Source organism: Dermochelys coriacea, chromosome 28, assembly GCF_009764565.3.
Source record: "Dermochelys coriacea isolate rDerCor1 chromosome 28, rDerCor1.pri.v4, whole genome shotgun sequence".
NCBI classification, from domain to species: Eukaryota; Metazoa; Chordata; order Testudines; family Dermochelyidae; genus Dermochelys; species Dermochelys coriacea.
In genome coordinates this window covers 4,132,933-4,151,072 of record NC_050095.1, presented here as the reverse complement: position 1 = coordinate 4,151,072, position 18,140 = coordinate 4,132,933, and the positions used below count along the sequence as shown (strand labels likewise).

General features: G+C 45.7%; 1 protein-coding gene and 1 non-coding gene across 7 annotated transcripts in view; one reads left to right on the top strand and one right to left on the bottom strand.

The window, feature by feature from the left end:
- The window catches only part of LOC119849376 (zinc finger protein 420-like), a 3,142,523-nt gene that overhangs the window by 1,661,332 nt on the left and 1,463,051 nt on the right, over positions 1-18,140 (bottom strand). The window lies entirely within an intron of this gene.
- On the top strand, positions 7,960-8,032 carry TRNAK-UUU. Its single transcript has one exon. It is a non-coding gene; the product is annotated as a tRNA-Lys (tRNA).

Here is an 18,140-nt window from a genome sequence, read left to right as displayed (position 1 = left end):
TATTACAAGCGTATGCAGGGAGAGTCAGCCACAGTGTAGCTGCTCTTCCAAATGGAGGAAATACAGAAGCTTATACAGCTGAAAACCACAATTAGTCAAGCACACTTCCACATTAGTATTTTTCCCCCAAAGAAGAAAACTTAACAGTACTTTACCTTGTTAGGAATATAGTGAAGGCAAGTTTTCCTGTTATTGACAGGCTATACTATTATGGTGAAGGACTTTCCTAACACTAGCTGTTGCGGTTACATTTCTCAAGATGTGCTATTGCAAATTGCCTTACAATGGAAAGTTTCCATGCCCTCCTGTCACCTACACACTTTGGCTTGACCAAAGTCTTTGGCCTGCTTAAAGTTTTCTCCTACAATCCCCCCCTTTGGTGCCTACTCGGCACCATCTCGGTCTGAACTTCCTAATTCATGAGCCTGTTAATTTTCTCCTTTTCTTCTTCCTCTTGTTCTGCCCAAACTGTATCATACATCTCATTTACAATCATCAGTGCCACCTGCTTTCTTGAATCGAGGTTAGCAGATTTTTGTTTTGGCCTATGCAATTAGAAATGCATTTACATAATCCTATGGTAAACAGCAGTAAAAGCAATAACATTCCCATGGTGATAATTTGAGGTGGTTGGGATTATTGTATAGCCTTTGTCACCAAACACAATACATCAGTCTTGGTACGCAAAGTACATATTCTCTAGGCAGTATAAAAGGCATTCTTTTTGGTTGGATACATATTCTGGAACATGTGAATTTGTGCCTGTAATTTGGAAATTTTCTGAACCTCCAATAGGAGTGAAAGGACATTTTGGAATGGGTCAGGTACTAAAGTAGTCCATTTAAAGGGTATCTGGAAGCTTAGTGCTAATTGTAGAATTTGATCTGCAGGCCAATAAATGAGATGATTGCCTGTGGTTGTGGTGAGATTAAAATGTCCATAATTCAAGGTAGTAGCCTTAACATGCAGCCAGCTATTATTAGCTTGGAAAAGTAGGTGTCCTGTCAGGGTAGTTCCATGTCCCATAACCTCCCAAGAAATCTTGTCATAAAAAGTGACAACCTCTGCTGGTTTTAGTTTACCTACACACTGAAGTTGAGGGGTTTCTAATTGCCAGAGCGTCCATTGGCTTCCAATCCCTACCCAACTGTCAGGCATTCTTCCAGGAGCACTGACTACAAATCGGTTGGGCATACCAGGTAGTTTAAGTTCCCAAAGGTCTCGGTGAATTATCCAATCCCACATGCATCCTCCCCATGGATCCGGCAGGATTCGGTAGGTGGGAGCCCATATCCTTCTGATTGGCCCATATGCTTGGAAGGAGGACTGCGAACATCTGTATTTCCATTCAGAAAACCTCCAAGTATGTCTTCATGGCCACAGATTTCATGGAACTCCTGAGGGCAGTAGGCCTTTAAGGGCAGTAGGCTATGCCTGATGTTCAAGATCTTTCTGAATAGCCATGAGCTGCTCATTCAGAAAATCCTGAACCTCTGAGCAAGCCACATCCCAATACAGTGCCTTTCCAGCCTCGGTGATCTCCAGTACCATCTCTGTTTACAGTTTTTGGGTCATTCAACTAAGGGCGGAGATAACATATAATTCACCAACACCAGCCTGAACCTGGGCTAGCTGAGCTCCAGTAATTAGGCCTGTGGCTTTTTCCAACTGTCCCAATTTTTCCTCATGTTGCTGACCTTTATGGATATTCCAGATTGCAGCCACACTATTTGCACCATCCCACAGGTGTCCAGCCAAGTCCCTTTACTTTCTAGCAGAAACCCAGGTCCGCTGCTGTGCTAACCTAATGGCAGCCCCTTGTGAACTATTAGGATATATAGAGGTCATCAGAAAACTAGATAAGGCCAGTGTACATTTTATAGTCCCTAGTGTAGCATTAATTACAGTCCATCGAAACTCCAACCCTTCTCTCTTTGATGAAGTATTGTACCACATTTGATGGCTGAACAGCCTCATATACTTTTGAGAAGCCTCAGCATCAATAGCAGAGGACGAGGTTTATTGCAATATGGTACAGTTTAAATTATTAGTTATTGGGCTATTTTCAGTACAGGTAATTTTTTGAGCAGCAGAACAAACTCTTTGGGTATCTGTTGGATTATTTACCAGTTGGGTGACCAAATAACAATAAGGGCCTTTTTTATTTACCATGCTACACATTCCGGGAATGGCCATTATCTCTGTCCCACTATGGGCCCCATCAATTTCAATTTCTGGCTTTTGGGGCTCAGTTGCAGTGATATTATATATTTCTATTTCCACCAACCCATCTGTTCTCCACTCTATCATTCACTCATATCAACAGTCCTGAACCTTAAAAAATAATTTCTCGGAGCAAAATGTCCATAAATCCCTTAAATGTGAAGGTTTTGGCCATTGGGCTTCATTAGAATCTGCAATATCGTCTATATTTGGGTAGGTTGGGGGGCGGTGGCAAAAGAGGAGGGGAAGGTGAGGTTAATGGAGGAAGGGATGGTGGGGGTGATGGTTGTGATAGCAAGGGTGATTTGATATTCATTGTCTGGAACGTAGTTAGGGAGAGGAGTGCATGGTGAAGCCACTTGTCCAAAAACACAGGGGCGCAGCCTGTGGAATAAACCCCAATACCCATTACTACCACATTCCCAAGTCATGGTCCCACAAGTTCCTCCCTGCCAATGTACAATATTCCGCTTGTCTACCAGCTAAATCTTATATCTTTGGTAGTCAGGAATTCTGTACCTAGGCTCTAGCAAGGGCGGATGTTGCTCTTCCTCTCTTCGAACGTCCATGGTTTAACATCATACAAGGGAGAGGTTACTGGCACTTTATTTGGTCCTTCAAAGGGGGTTTTCATTGATGAATTGCTGGTGGTCTTGTGCATCCAAAAGAACATAACAGCATCATGAAAATTCATCAATAGTAGCAAGAACATAGTTACACACATGAACCACACAGAGGGCATGAGCCACTTTCTCACCACGGCTGACTCCCTTCTTCTGGCTGTGGGTTTGGCCCTGGCGGTTGGGTGCCAGTGGGTGCTAGTCTCTCCATTGGACTTTGAAGGCAATTATTCTGGCTTGGGTTTTCCTGTGTCCCCTTTACCAGCGGGCCCGAGGCATCAGCTGGTTGTGAAGGTGGATCACGGGAGGTTTATCTTCTTTTTCTGAGGTTGTATCTAGGCTCCTCTCCAAGGTCTGGAGAGGCGTCACTGGTGCTGTTATTCTGGTTACCCCCTAGGGCTGAGTCTGTCTGTTGGAAGTCCACAGAGTCCGGGTCCAAAGGCGGTGTTGCCTTTTTGCAGTGGGAGGCATGGACGCAAGTGACAAGTCCTTTGCACTTGACCACTGTGCGGGTAGTCAGCAGGATCTGGTAGGGACCTTTCCAGCAAGGCTCCAGGGAAGTCTTTCTCTGGTGCACCTTAAGGTAGACCCAATCTCCAGGCTGTAGCAGGTGGCAAGGAGTATCAGCTGGTTCAGGCAGGGCACTTTTCACCTGTGAGTGAATAGACCTAATGCAACAACACAGCATCTGACAGGATGTCATAACAGTGTCATTGTTTAGTTGCAAATCCAATTGATAAGGGGATGGGGGAGGGGATACTGGCATTCTCATAGGCCTGGCCATAAGGATTTCATGTGGGGACAGGCCATGTTTACATAAGGGTGTGCTTCTCATGTATCGGGGCTTGGACTAGATGACCTCCTGAGTTCCTTCCAACCCTGATATTCTAGATAGATGACGGTAAGGGGCAGGACATCCGGCCACTTGAGGCTGGTTTCAGCACAGATCTTAGAGATTTTTTCTTCAATTCCCCATTTTTACGCTCGACCACCCTCGCGCTCTGGGGGTGATGGGAACAATGCAAGTGTCGGGTAAAGTTAAGGGCCTTGGAAATGTGCTGCATAATTTGACCTGTAAAATGGGTAACACAATCGCTGTTAATAGAAAGGGGCAGACCAAACAGGGGGATTATGTCTTTTAACAGTCTTTTAACCACTGTGATGGAATCGGCCTTGGCACTAAGGTGGCCAGATGAAACAAACAAAATATCGGGACACATGGGAGAAGCAGCCAGAATCGAGTTGCCGAAGCAAAAAAAAAAACGGGACGTGGGACAAAGAACTAAAAAACAGGACAGTCCTGATTTTATCAGGACGTCTGGTTCCCCTCCTTGGCACAAGGGTAGGCCTCTATTCATCCAGAGTACGTACAAACACAAACAAGGACATATTCATAAGAACAACATTTTGGCATATTGATAAAATCAATCTGAATATTCACAAAGGGTCCCCACGGGGTGGAGTGCGCAGCTGATTGTGTCCATTCTGGCCTGCCGCTATTGTGGACTAGGCAGATAGGAGAGGAACTGCAGTACTGATGTGCCAGGATGGAAAAATTGGGGGCATAGCAGTATTGCAGTACTGATGTTATCGTCCCCGCTTTGCTAACGTGCGCAGTGCCATGGGACACGTGAGCAAGATAGGGGAGCAAAGCCTTGGGTGCCACTAAGTGGCCATCTGGGGAATGCCACAAGGCATCAGGATGTAAAGAACATCCATCCAGCCTCCAGCTGTCCTTCTCATGCTCTGATGTTGACTCTTGCCTAAGAGCTCAATCTTGAAGGGAGTCAGGCATGGAGGGGGACTGTGTAATAAGGAAAACAAAGTCAAATGGAGCCGGCGACCCGGAAAGGGCCACCTTTTTGCCAGTAGCATCTGCCAAAGCATTTCCTCTGATAACATTATCATAAGGCTTCTGGTGGACAACACATTTTACAATGGCAATGGCAGAAGGAAGTTGAAGGGCAGAGAGAAGAGCATCAACAAAAGGCCCATTACTAAACCTCGCCCCCCCCCCCCCGATGTGCGAAATCCATGGTGTTTCCTTGGCTGCCCATAGTCATGAACTACCCCAAAGGCATAACGGGAGTCTGTATAGATAGTAACAGATTTGTCCTTGGCCAAAGTACAGGCATGGGCAAGGGAGACAAGATCCGCAACTTGGGCTGAGTGTGCTCCCGGGAGGGAGTGGGACTCAACAGGCTCATGTTGGGAGCAAACAGCACAGCCAGCCACGAGTTGGCCAGCAGAATTTCTATGACAGGACCCACCTACATAGAACGATAGGTCAGGATTGTAGAGTGGGGTGTCTTTCAGGTTGATTCCAGGGGTGGAGAGTTCTGTTGATACGGTTCAAGAGTAATAAGGCTCTCCATCAGCCGCAGTGGGAAGTAGGGAGGCGGGGTTGAGAAGAGGGCAGAGGGTAAGAGTTACATTGGAGGCATTTAAAAGCAGCATTTCATACTTAGTCAGTCTGGAGTTAGAGAGATGCTGGGTGGCATTTTTCAGAAGGAGGGCAGTCACAGCACGCAGAACTGCAACACCTAGGGTGGATCCCAAGACAAGGATAGCAGAAGCCTCCACAAGGGTGGTGGCCGCTGCTACTGCCTGTAGGCATGGAGGGAGTCCAGCCGCCACAGGGTTCAAAGGTTAGCTATAATATGCAATGGGCCATTGCTTATCCCCATGAGTTGAGAAAGGACCCCCAAGGCTATTCGCTTTTTCTCATGGCAGAAGAGAGTAAAAGGTTTCTGATAGTCTGGTAAGCCCAAGGCTGGGGATCTAACCCCCATTGGGGAAAAGCTTCTTTAATCTGTGTGAAGGCTGCTTTGGCCTCACAGGAAGATGGAAGGGGCTCTAGGACCTTGTCAAGGGTTAGGTCTTGCAGGGGCTTGACAATAGCTGCATACCCGAGGATCCATTGTTAGCAGTCCCCGGTCATGCCTAAAAAGCCACTCATTTGCTTTTTAGTGGTTGGCCTAGGGACCTGGAGAATGGCCTGTACTCGTGAAGAGGACAAGTGCCTCTCTCCAGCTGAAATATCATGTCCCAAAAAATGAACCCTTGGCAGACAGAGCTGTAGTTTAGCCTTTGAAGCTTTGTTTCCCTTCTGGGCTAGTGCTTACAGTAGCACAAGGGACTCAGTTTTAGAGGCTTCCATTTCTGACTTCCGGTGTGAAAGAGCCTGGGTGGACAATTTTTTGCCTCCCTTTCTCAAGGCCTCTCTGGTCTTTCTGGCCAGGCCTACATTTGCTCATCAAGTTGACACTGAATGGTTTGCTGTAGACCCAGAGGCCTTTCTTCCTCCAGACTGTAAGGCCAGTGGGCATGTGAGGAAGTTCCCCTTCAGTCCCACGCAGTAAATGGCCCTTCCTAGGAAAGCTAGAGTTGGTCCCTGGAGCAAGGGAGGGGCTGGGGGTAAACTGCAAGCACAGCAGGGCTGGGTAGGGGGTAAAGAGGATCCACCCCTGCCCCTGCCCACATGGAGTGGGTACCTACCTTCTCCCTGATTCTAGCACATTCTCTTCATCTCTCTCTGCACTGAGCTGAGGGTGGGGGTGCACTGAACACAGGGCTGGGGGTGCAGGGACTCGGAGGGAGTTAGGGTGATGAAGGGGGCTCAGGGTTGGGGCAGATGGTTGGGGTTTGGATCACTTACCTGGGGCAGATCCCATTTTGTGCAAGGGGTGCAGGTGGGAATGTGTGGTGTGTGTTCACGAGCTCCCATTTGATGCTCAGGATATGGGTGGGGATGTCGGGGGGGGGTTGCTGGACTCTGGGCATAGGGTATGGTGGGGCTGGGGGTGTGTTAGGGGGCTGCAGGAGTCGGCGAATGATTTGTTTCAACAAGGAAACTGAAAAAAATTCATCTGGAGTCTACCTGAATTATTATTTTTATTATTATTATTATTATAATGATTAATAGGTTATTGGTTTGGCTAGATAGCAAGCCAAACAACAAATGATTTGCACAGTTCTGTTTGTACCAATGGTCCACAGTGGGAACATGCCTAATTTGTGCTCTGAGGCTCTAGAAAAGTTTGATTCATGTTGATGAAACATTCCTTTTACTGACTAGGAATTGAACCCAGAGCACAACAGTGAGAATGTTGAATTCTAACCACTAGACTACTAGCCAAGTGCAACCTTGTCATTCATACTAGCCTTTTTCAGGCAACTTTTTCTAAAAACAGGTTTCAGAGTAGCAGCCGTGTTAGTCTGTATTCGCAAAAAAGAAAAGGAGGACTTGTGGCACCTTAGAGACTAACACATTTATTTGAGCATAAGCTTTCGTGAGCTACAGCTCACTTCATCGTATGAATTCAGGAAAGCTTATGCTCAAATAAATTTGTTAGTCTCTAAAGCGCCACAAGTACTCCTTTTCTTTTTTTCTCTAAAAAGTTCATCTTGAGTCAACCTGAAATGTTGTTGTTGTTGTTGTTGTTGTTATAATTTTGGTTTGGCTAGTTAGCAAGCAAAACCTTAAATTATTTGCAAGGGTCTATTTGTATAAAAAGGCCTATATCCTGGGATTTAAGGTGCACAGTGGGAACATGCTCACAGTTTGCTATTAGTCACTGGACAGAGCTTTGATTTTCACACAGTCTCCAAACACTTTCCTAGTAGCCTGACATCTAAGTGGGCATCAGAAGGAACCACATCCGTGCTCAAGGTGCTTCTGATGTTTTAGAAGGGAGACGGAGAAGAAGAAAGCTCAGTCCACAGTGACACTAATGCGCATGAATAGCCAATGATCTCTGTATGTAACTACTTGGTCAATTGTGATCCTTCCTATTATTATCCCTTTGAAATAACGATGATGTCCACTTGACTTTATATCCCAGTGTACCATGGACTTTTACAGGTTGCAAGCCAATCCAGCCATTTGGCACTTGCAGACGGGTATCTCTTTATTGTGCCTGATTCTTGTACAGCTATAAAAGGCTGGTAGATGCAGATACTTTTCCCTCTTCTTAACCAGCACTATTCCCAGGCCAGGCTAGGGCTGGGAAGAGAGAGAGAGAGAGTGAGAGCAGCAGATTTCCCCTATTGTTTCCTGCTCTTTTTCTTGACCAGTTTCTCCTCTGCACCAACTTGCTCTCTTTTTCAAGTGTGAGCCTGGCTAGCTCAGTTGGTAGAGCATCAGACTTTTAATCTGATGGTCCAGGGTTCAAGTCCCTGGTCAGGTGATAAACTAGTCACAAAGGGCTTCGATATCTGTCTCTTTGAGGTTACTTTTTCTCTTCAGGACTTTTCCTTTCCTAAAAAGGGCCTTTTTGTATGTGGGATTGAAGGGCAATTTCGTGACATTCTCTCTGTCCTCGCAGGCTGGAGGAATGAAGGCCTCTGGGAGCATATAGCATCTTCCTCCTCTGCACACACACACACACAAACATTCAAAATATCCCTAAGAATTAGAATCACCTGCTGCCTTCCCCTGTCCTGCTGGATCCCCAAATGAGGATGATCTTCAGCCCAAACCCATGTCCTCTCTATTCCCAGTGCCCCACAATCCCAACCCACAGTCCCTCTTATGCACATTGCTACTCACTCCCAACCAGAACCTACTCCTCTTCACGCTTTTCCTCTCTCTCAACTCACATCCCCCTCCTATTTCCAGTGCCCCTCAATCCCAACCCACAGCCCGCTCCTTCTCACGCTGCTCCTCAATCCCAACCCACAGCTCCCTCCTTCCCTCCAGCAGCAGGTGCTCCAAACCCCCTCAGGAAGTTTGTCTTCCAAGGTTTCATGTGTGGGTCTGCATGTGGATTTTACAGTATGTTGGAAATTTCTATATTAAATAGGTAAGCAGGGTCTGAATGAGCTCTCCCCTGACATCGAATGATGAGCTGTGGAAGAGGACTTCTGGAGCTGATCTCGTTTGCATGGGCACAGCCATTGTGTCTAGGTGCTTAGCATGATGGGATTGCTTGCTGAAATGATCACTTTGGGCTGGTGTTGTATTCCCAGTCTCCTTGTTATTGGGGCAGGAGTAATAAAGGGTTGTTATCCTTGTTGTGTGACTTGAGGGCAGCAGAACTGTGCTTGGCAGACCCCAATTGTGGGACTCACCCTCAACTGAATAGCACTTGCTAGGCAGGAGACATGGGTTCTAAAGCCAAGTGGGTTGAGGAATAGGGGGGCCGGGGCCGGGGCCGGGGCCGGGGCCGGGGCCGGGGCCGGGGCCGGGGCCACTTTAGGACAGGGTGGCTCTGGAGCGATAAGTGAGTTTCTAGACAGCATGGTGAGTATGGTGCTTTCTTCTTTTCCACCCAGGATGGGAGGTTAACTCTAAAGATGCACCTCTGGGCTTGCACTGACTAAGGACAACATCTGTCAGTGGGGTTCAGAATGGGGACGGCTCATGTTAAAGGAAATTTGGTTACTGGATTGAAGAACCTGAGGGAAAAGAACATTGCCCAGCTTATTTGGGGATGGGTCTTTTGCTCATAGATTATGTTTCTGTATTGGGGCTGCTTACATGACTTCTACTAACCTTGGGCTTACATTGCAATGTAGACATACCTTTAGAGAGCATCTATAATGTGATAAAAGCCCTGCAGCTCGGCTGGCCTGGATCATCTTACTTGGGCTCCTGGGGCTCAGGTTGCGGGGCTAAAACCTGCAGTGTAGACATTTGGGCTCAGACACCCTCACCCCTCATGTGGCCTCAGAGGCTAGGCTCAAGCCCAAGCATCTACATTGTAATTTTATAAACCTGCAGCACAAGCCCGAATCAGCTGATCCAGGGTTTGAGAAGAGAGACTTGGGTGTGTTAATCGCAGTGTAGACATAATGTTAGGCTATGTCCACACTGCAATGAAACACCCAGGGCTGACCCATGCCAGCTTAGGCTCCCAGGGCTTGGGCTGTGGGGTGGTAAATTTGCAGTGTGGCCATCTCGGCACAGGCTCGGTACGGCGCTCTGGGACCCCACAAGGTTGGGAAGGAGTTTAGGAAGCAAAAAAGGTAAAAGGGCAGTGGAGTATTACCCAGGACTCAATGGCAGTTCTCCATTGAGCCATCTGCTTTGGGGCAGGGACAAAAACACGTCCTGCTGCATTTGTTTGTGCAAAGCTTGATTTATGATTTTCATTCTCAGACATGGTGCATGAAGCAGGACTCCACAATGAGCCGCCCACAGATTCTGGCAGCCACAATGAGCCATTTGGTAGGAGAGCTCAAAGGGAGTGGGGTGGCCATGAGGGCCCGGGAACATTGACCTATCAAGGTAGCCAGCCATTCAGGCAGTGGCACAGACAGCTGCAGTGGCACAGGAGCTAGCAAACAGAGCTCTAAACAGGGGAGTTTGAGTGGGAGTTTGAAAGGGGAGTTTGTCTTGTGGTGATTGTTTGGGGTTTGCTTTTGCTGGGGTGTTTGTGGTCTTTTTGGTGTGGCTTGTGTTTCCCAGATTAACAGGAGTTAGGTGGGAAGGAGATGACAGATACAGAGGCAGCTGTGGGAGTGACTCCTGTAGTGAAAGACACATTGAGGATGACTGGATGTGGAAGCTGTGGTATGTACATGATCCTGGAGGGGGGAACCGGTAAGAGTTTTTTCTGCATGAAATGTCGTCTGATAGAGCTGATGGAGGAAAAGATCCGAGGTTTGGAGATGCAGGTGGAAAGTCTGGTTGAGTTTAGGAAGGGGTTTGAGCAGATGATGGAGCAAAGATATGAGGTATCTGAAGGGAAAAGCTCAGACTCACAGATGGAAGCAGGGCTGGGGAATTTTGAGGAGAGACTGGGTGAGGAAAGTGGTCAGTGGAAACATGTTGTGTGGACTCAAAGAACCAGGCAGAGAAAAAGACGGGCTAGTGAAGGAGAAATAAAGCTTAGGAACAGGTTTGCAGAGTTGGAAAATGAAGAAGGGGCTCAGCAGGTACTTGTTGAAGGTGGAAGGGTAAGGAAGAAGAGAAGAGAGGCTAGTTCTATAGAAAAAGGGGAAGAGTCAAGGGAGACTGCACCAAATATGAGCCCCAGGAGGATACAGGATGGGTTGAAGAAGATTGTAAGGGAAAATAGGAATGGAAAGAACTTGCAGCCAGAGGGAACAGGGGAGAGACTGGAGAATAGCACTGTCACCAGGAAAAGGCAGGTCTATGTGATCGGGGACTCTTTCTTGAGAAGAATAGACAGGCCTATAACTAGAGCTGATCCTGAGAATAGAAGGGTGTGCTGTCTTCCAGGTGCTAAGATACGGGATGTAGAACTGAGGTTGAAAAGGATCCTAAAGGGAGTGGGAAAGAATCCCCTAATTATCCTTCATGTGGGAACAAATGATACAGCTAGATTCTCGCTGGAAAGTATTAAGGGAGACTCTGCTAGGCTGGGGAAGACGCTTAAGGAAATTGAGGCTCAGGTGATCTTTAGCGGGATCCTTCCTGTTCCTAGAGAAAGGCAACAAAGGTCTGACAAGATTATGACTGTCAACAGATGGCTTAGGCAGTGGTGTTATAAGGAGGGCTTTGGGATGTATGGCCACTGGGAGGCATTCACAGACAGAGGTCAGTTCTCTCGGGATGGACTTCATCTGAGTAGGGAAGGAAATAGACTTCTAGGATCGAGGCTGGCACAACTGATAAATAGAGCTTTAAACTAGTTATTGGGGGGAGATGGATGGGAGATGTCCAGAAAATCTCCACACCAGATTTTAGCATTGAGAGGGAAGAAGATGAAGTAAGAAAGGATACAACCGTGGGTAGGAGAATGTATATAAGGAGTGAGGGCGGTGTGGATACTAGTCTAATAGGCTATATTGGCTGTAGAATGACTGTGCCTAATAGGGTACAAAATGTGAGCGAGTCCAAACAGCAAAAATTAAGATGTTTGTACACCAATGCGAGGAGTCTAGGTAACAAAATGGAGGAACTAGAGCTACTGGTGCAGGAAGTGAAACCAGATATTATAGGGATAACAGAAACATGGTGGAATAGTAGTCATGACTGGACTACAGGTATTGAAGGGTATGTGCTCTTTAGGAAAGACAGAAACAAAGGTAAAGGGGGTGGAGTAGCATTGTATATCAAGGATGAGGTAGAATGTAAAGAAATAAGAAGCGATGCAATGGATAAGACAGAGTCCGTGTGGGCAAAAATTACATTGGGGAAGAAAACTAGTAAAGCCTCTCCTAAGATAGTGCTTGGGGGGTGCTATAGACCTCCGGGATCTAATTTGGATATGGATAGAGCCCTTTTTAATGTCTTTAATAAAGTAAATACTAATGGAAACTGCATGATCATGGGAGACTTTAACTTCCCAGATATAGACTGGAGGACCAGTGCTAGTAATAAGAAGAGGGCTCAGATTTTCCTAGATGCGATAGCTGATGGATTCCTTCATCAAGTAGTTGCCGAACCGACTAGAGGGGATGCCATTTTAGATTTAATTTTGGTGAGTAGCGAGGACCTCATAGAAGAAATGGTTGTAGGGGACAATCACTTGGCTCAAGTGATCATGAGCTAATTCAGTTCAAACTAAATGGAAGGATTAACAAAAATAAATCTGCAACAAGGTTTTGATTGATTTTGGATGATTTTGGATCTAAAGGTAGAGGAGGCCTGGGATTACTTTAAATCAAAACTGCAGAAGCTATCGGAAGCCTGTATCCCAAGAAAGGGGAAAAAATGCATAGGAAGGAGTTGTAGACCAAGCTGGATGAGCAAGCATCTTAGAGAGGTGATTAAGAAGAAGCAGAAAGCATACAGGGAGTGGAAGATGGGAGGGATCAGCAAGGAAAGCTACCTAATTGAGGTCAGAACATGTAGGGATAAAGTGAGACAGGCTAAAAGTCGAGTAGAGCTGGACCTTGCAAAGGGAATTAAAACCAATAGTAAAAGGTTCTATCACCATATAAAGAAGAAGAAAACTAAGAAAGAAGAAGTGGTGCCGCTTAACAGTGAGGATGGAGTGGAGGTTAAAGATAATCTAGGCATGGCCCAATATCTAAACAAATAGATTTTCTCAGTCTTTAATAAGGCTAAAGAGGATCTTAGGGATAATGGTAGCATGACAATGGGAATGAGGATATGGAGGTAGAGATTACCATATCTGAGGTAGAAGCAAAACTGAAAGAGCTTAATGGGACTAAATCGGGGGGCCCAGATAATCTTCATCCAAGAATATTCAAGGAATTGGCACCTGAAATTGCAAGCCCATTAGCAAGAATTTTTCATGAATCTGTAAACTCAGGAGTAGTACCGAATGATTGGAGAATTGCTAATCTAGTTCCTATTTTTAAGAAAGGAAAAAAAAGTGATCCGGGTAACTACAGGCCAGTTAGTTTGACATCTGTAGTATGCAAGGTCCTGGAAAAAATTTTGAAGGAGAAATTAGTTCAGGACATTGAAGTCAATGGTAAATGGGACAAAATACAAGATGGTTTTACAAAAGGTAGATCGTGCCAAACCAACCTAATCTCCTTTTTTGAAAAAGTAACAGATTTTTTAGATAAAGGAAATGCAGTGGATCTAATTTACCTAGATTTCAGTAAGGCGTTTGATACCGTGCCACATGGGGAATTATTAGTTAAATTGGAGAAGATGGGGATCAATATGAACATCAAAAGGTGGATAAGGAATTGGTTAAAGGGGAGACTGCAACGGGTCCTACTGAAAGGAGAACTGTCAGGTTGGAGGGAGGTTACCAGTGGAGTTCCTCAGGGATCGGTTTTGGGACCAATCTTATTTAATCTTTTTATTCCTGACCTTGGCCCAAAAAGTGGGAGTGTGCTAATAAAGTTTGCAGACGATACAAAGCTGGGAGGTATTGCCAAATCGGAGAAGGATCGGGATATTATACACGAGGATCTGGATGACCTTGTAAACTAGAGTAATAGTAATAGGATGAAATTTAATAGTGAGAAGTGTAAGGTTATGCATTTCGGGATTAATAACAAGAATTTTAGTTATAATTTGGGGACGCATCAATTAGAAGTAACGGAAGAGGAGAAGGACCTTGGAATATTGGTTGATCATAGGATGACTATGAGCTGCCAATGTGATATGGCTGTGAAAAAAGCTAATGCAGTTTTGGGATGCATCAGGAGAGGCATTTCCAGTAGGGATAAGGAGGTTTTAGTACCGTTATACAAGGCACTGGTGAGACCTCACCTAGAATACTGTGTGCAGTTCTGGTCTCCCATGTTTAAAAAGGATGAATTCAAGCTGGAGCAGGTCCAGAGAAGGGCTACTAGGATGATCCGAGGAATGGAAAACTTGTCTTATGAAAGGAGACTTAAGGAGCTTGGCTTGTTTAGCCTAACCAAAAGAAGGTTGAGGGGAGATATGATTGCTCTCTATAAATATATCCGAGGGATAAATGCAGGAGAGGGAGAGGAATTATTTCAGCTCAGCACCAATGTGGACACAAGAACAAAGGGGTATAAACTGGCCACCAGGAAGTTTAGACTTGAAATCAGACGAAGGTTTTTAACCATCAGAGGAGTGAAGTTTTGGAATAGCCTTCCAAGGGAAGCAGTGGGGGCAAAAGATCTATCTGGCTTTAAGATTCTACTTGATAAGTTTATGGAGGAGATGGTATGATGGGATAATGGGATTTTGGTACGTAATTGATCTTTAAATATTCAGGGTAAATAGGCCAAATCCCCTGAGATGGGATATTAGATGGATGGGATCTGAGTTACCCAGGAAAGAAGTTTCTGTAGTATCTGGCTGGTGAATCTTGCCCATATGCTCAGGGTTTAGCTGATTGCCATATTAGAAGTCGGGAAGGAATTTTCCTCCAGGACAGATTGGAGAGGCCCTGGAGGTTTTTCGCCTTCCTCTGTAGCATGGGGCATGGTTGACTTGAGGGAGGCTTCTCTGCTCCTTGAAGTCTTTAAACCATGATTTAAGGACTTCAATAGCTCAGACATGGGTGAGGTTTTTCATAGGAGTGGGTAGGTGAGATTCTGTGGCCTGCACTGTGCAGGAGGTCAGACTAGATGATCAGAATGGTTCCTTCTGACCTTAGTATCTATGAATCTATGAATCTACCTAGAGCAAAAAGAAAAGGAGTACTTGTGGCACCTTAGAGACTAACAAATTTATTTGAGCATAAGCTTTCGTGAGCTACAGCTCACTTCATCCGACGATTGCATCCGATGAAGTGAGCTGCAGCTCACAAAAGCTTATGCTCAAATAAATTGGTTAGTCTCTAAGGTGCCACAAGTACTCCTTTTCTTTTTGCAGATACAGACTAACACGGCTGCTACTCTGAAACCCACCTAGAGCAGGAGCAGTTGTAGTGATATGATCTAGCTGAATGAGAAAAGGATTAGAAAACACAACTTGTAGGGATAGACTAAAGGAGCTCAATCTAGTTAGCTTCAGACAGAGAAGGTTAAGGGGTGACTTGATCCCAATCAATAACTATCTAAGTGGGGAACAAATAGTTAATACTGGGTTCCTCAATCTAGCAGAGAAAGGTTTAATATAATCCAATGGCTGGAAGTTGAAGCGAGACCAATTCAGACTAGAGATAAGATGTATATTTTAAACCATGGGAGTAACTAATCATTGGGACAACTTACCAAGGGCCGTGGTCAGTTCTCTATCTTTGACCATTCTTAAATTGAGATTGCATAATTTGCTAAAAGATCTGCTCAAAGAGTTATTCTGGGGATGTTCAATTTCCAGTTTTCAGAGTAGCAGCCGTGTTAGTCTGTATTCGCAAAAAGAAAAGGAGTACGTGTGGCACCTTAGAGACTAACAAATTTATTAGAGCATAAGCTTTCGTGAGCTACAGCTCACTTCATCGGATGCATTTGGTGGAAAAAGCAGAGGAGAGATTTATATACACACACACACAGAGAACATGAAACAATGGGTTTATCATACACACTGTAAGGAGAGTGATCACTTAAGATGAGCCATCACCAGCAGCAGGGGGGGGAAGGAGGAAAACCTTTCATGGTGACAAGCAGGTAGGCTAATTCCAGCAGTTAACAAGAATATCAGGGAACAGTGGGGGGTGGGGCGGGGAGGGAGAAATACCATGGGGAAATAGTTTTACTTTGTGTAATGACTCATCCATTCCCAGTCTCTATTCAAGCCTAACTTAATTGTATCCAGTTTGCAAATTAATTCCAATTCAGCAGTCTCTCGTTGGAGTCTGTTTTTGAAGCTTTTTTGTTGAAGTATAGCCACTCTTAGGTCTGTGATCGAGTGACCAGAGAGATTGAAGTGTTCTCCAACTGGTTTTTGAATGTTATAATTCTTGACGTCTGATTTGTGTCCATTCATTCTTTTACGTAGAGACTGTCCAGTTGGCCAATGTACATGGCAGAGGGGCATTGCTGGCACATGATGGCATATATCACATTGGTAGATGCGCAGGTGACGAGCCTCTGATGGTGTGGCTGATGTGATTAGGCCCTATGATGGTATCCCCTGAATAGATATGTGGACAGAGTTGGCAACGGGCTTTGTTGCAGGATAGGTTCCTGGGTTAGTGGTTCTGTTGTGTGGTGTGTGGTTGCTGGTGAGTATTTGCTTCAGATTGGGGGGCTGTCTGTAAGCAAGGACTGGTCTGTCTCCCAAGATCTGAGAGAGCGATGGCTCGTCCTTCAGGATAGGTTGTAGATCCTTGATGATGCGTTGGAGGGGTTTTAGTTGGGGGCTGAAGGTGATGGCTAGTGGCGTTCTGTTGTTTTCTTTGTTGGGCCTGTCCTGTAGTAGGTGACTTCTGGGTACTCTTCTGGCTCTGTCAATCTGTTTCTTCACTTCAGCAGGTGGGTACTGTAGTTGTAGGAATGCATGATAGAGATCTTGTATGTGTTTCTCTCTGTCTGAGGGGTTGGAGCAAATGCGGTTATATCGTAGCGCTTGGCTGTAGACAATGGATCGAGTGGTATGATCTGGATGAAGCTAGAGGCATGTAGGTAGGAATATCGGTCAGTAGGTTTCCGATATAGGGTGGTGTTTATGTGACCATCGCTTATTAGCACCGTAGTGTCCAGGAAGTGGATCTCTTGTGTGGACTGGTCCAGGCTGAGGTTGATGGTGGGATGGAAATTGTTGAAATCATGGTGGAATGCCTCAAGAGCTTCTTTTCCATGGGTCCAGATGATGAAGATGTCATCAATGTAGCGCAAGTAGAGTAGGGGCATTAGGGAACGAGAGCTGAGGAAGCGTTGTTCTAAGTCAGCCATAAAAATGTTGGCATACTGTGGGGCCATGCGGGTACCCATCGCAGTGCCGCTGATTTGAAGGTATACATTGTCACCAAATGTGAAATAGTTATGGGTCAGGACAAAGTCACAAAGTTCTGCCACCAGGTTAGCCGTGACAGTATCGGGGATACTGTTCCTGACGGCTTGTAGTCCATCTTTGTGTGGAATGTTGGTGTAGAGGGCTTCTACATCCATAGTGGCTAGGATGGTGTTTTTAGGAAGATCACCAATGGACTGTAGTTTCCTCAGGAAATCGGTGGTGTCTCGAAGATAGCTGGGAGTGCTGGTAACGAAGGGCCTGAGGAGGGAGTCTACATAGCCAGACAATCCTGCTGTCAGGGTGCCAATGCCTGATGATGGGGCGTCCAGGATTTCCAGGTTTATGGATCTTGGGTAGCAGATAGAATACCCCAGGTCCTGGCTCCAGGGGTGTGTCTGTGCGGATTTGTTCTTGTGCTTTTTCAGGGAGTTTCTTGAGCAAATGCTGTAGTTTCTTTTGGTAACTCTCAGTGGGATCAGAGGGTAATGGCTTGTAGAAAGTGGTGTTGGAGAGCTGCCTAGTAGCCTCTTGTTCATACTCTGACCTATTCATGATGACGACAGCACCTCCTTTGTCAGCCTTTTTGATTATGATGTCAGAGTTGTTTCTGAGGCTGTGGATGGCACTGTGTTCTGCATGGCTGAGGTTATGGGGTAAGCGATGCTGCTTTTCCACAATTTCAGCTCGTGCACGTCGGCGGAAGCAGTCTATGTAGAAATCCAGGCTGCTGTTTCGACCTTCAGGAGGAGTCCACCTAGAATCCTTCTTTTTGTAGTGTTGGCAGGAAGGTCTCTGTGGGTTAATATGTTGGTCAGAGGTGTGTTGGAAATATTCCTTGAGTCTGAGACGTCGAAAATAGGATTCTAGGTCACCACAGAACTGTATCATGTTCGTGGGGGTGGAGGGGCAAAAGGAGAGGCCCCGAGATAGGACAGATTCTTCCGCTGGGCTAAGAGTATAGTTGGATAGATTAACAATATTGCTGGGTGGGTTACGGGAACCATTGTTGTGGCCCCTTGTGGCATATAGTAGTTTAGATAGCTTAGTGTCCTTTTTCTTTTGTAGAGAATCAAAGTGTGTTTTGT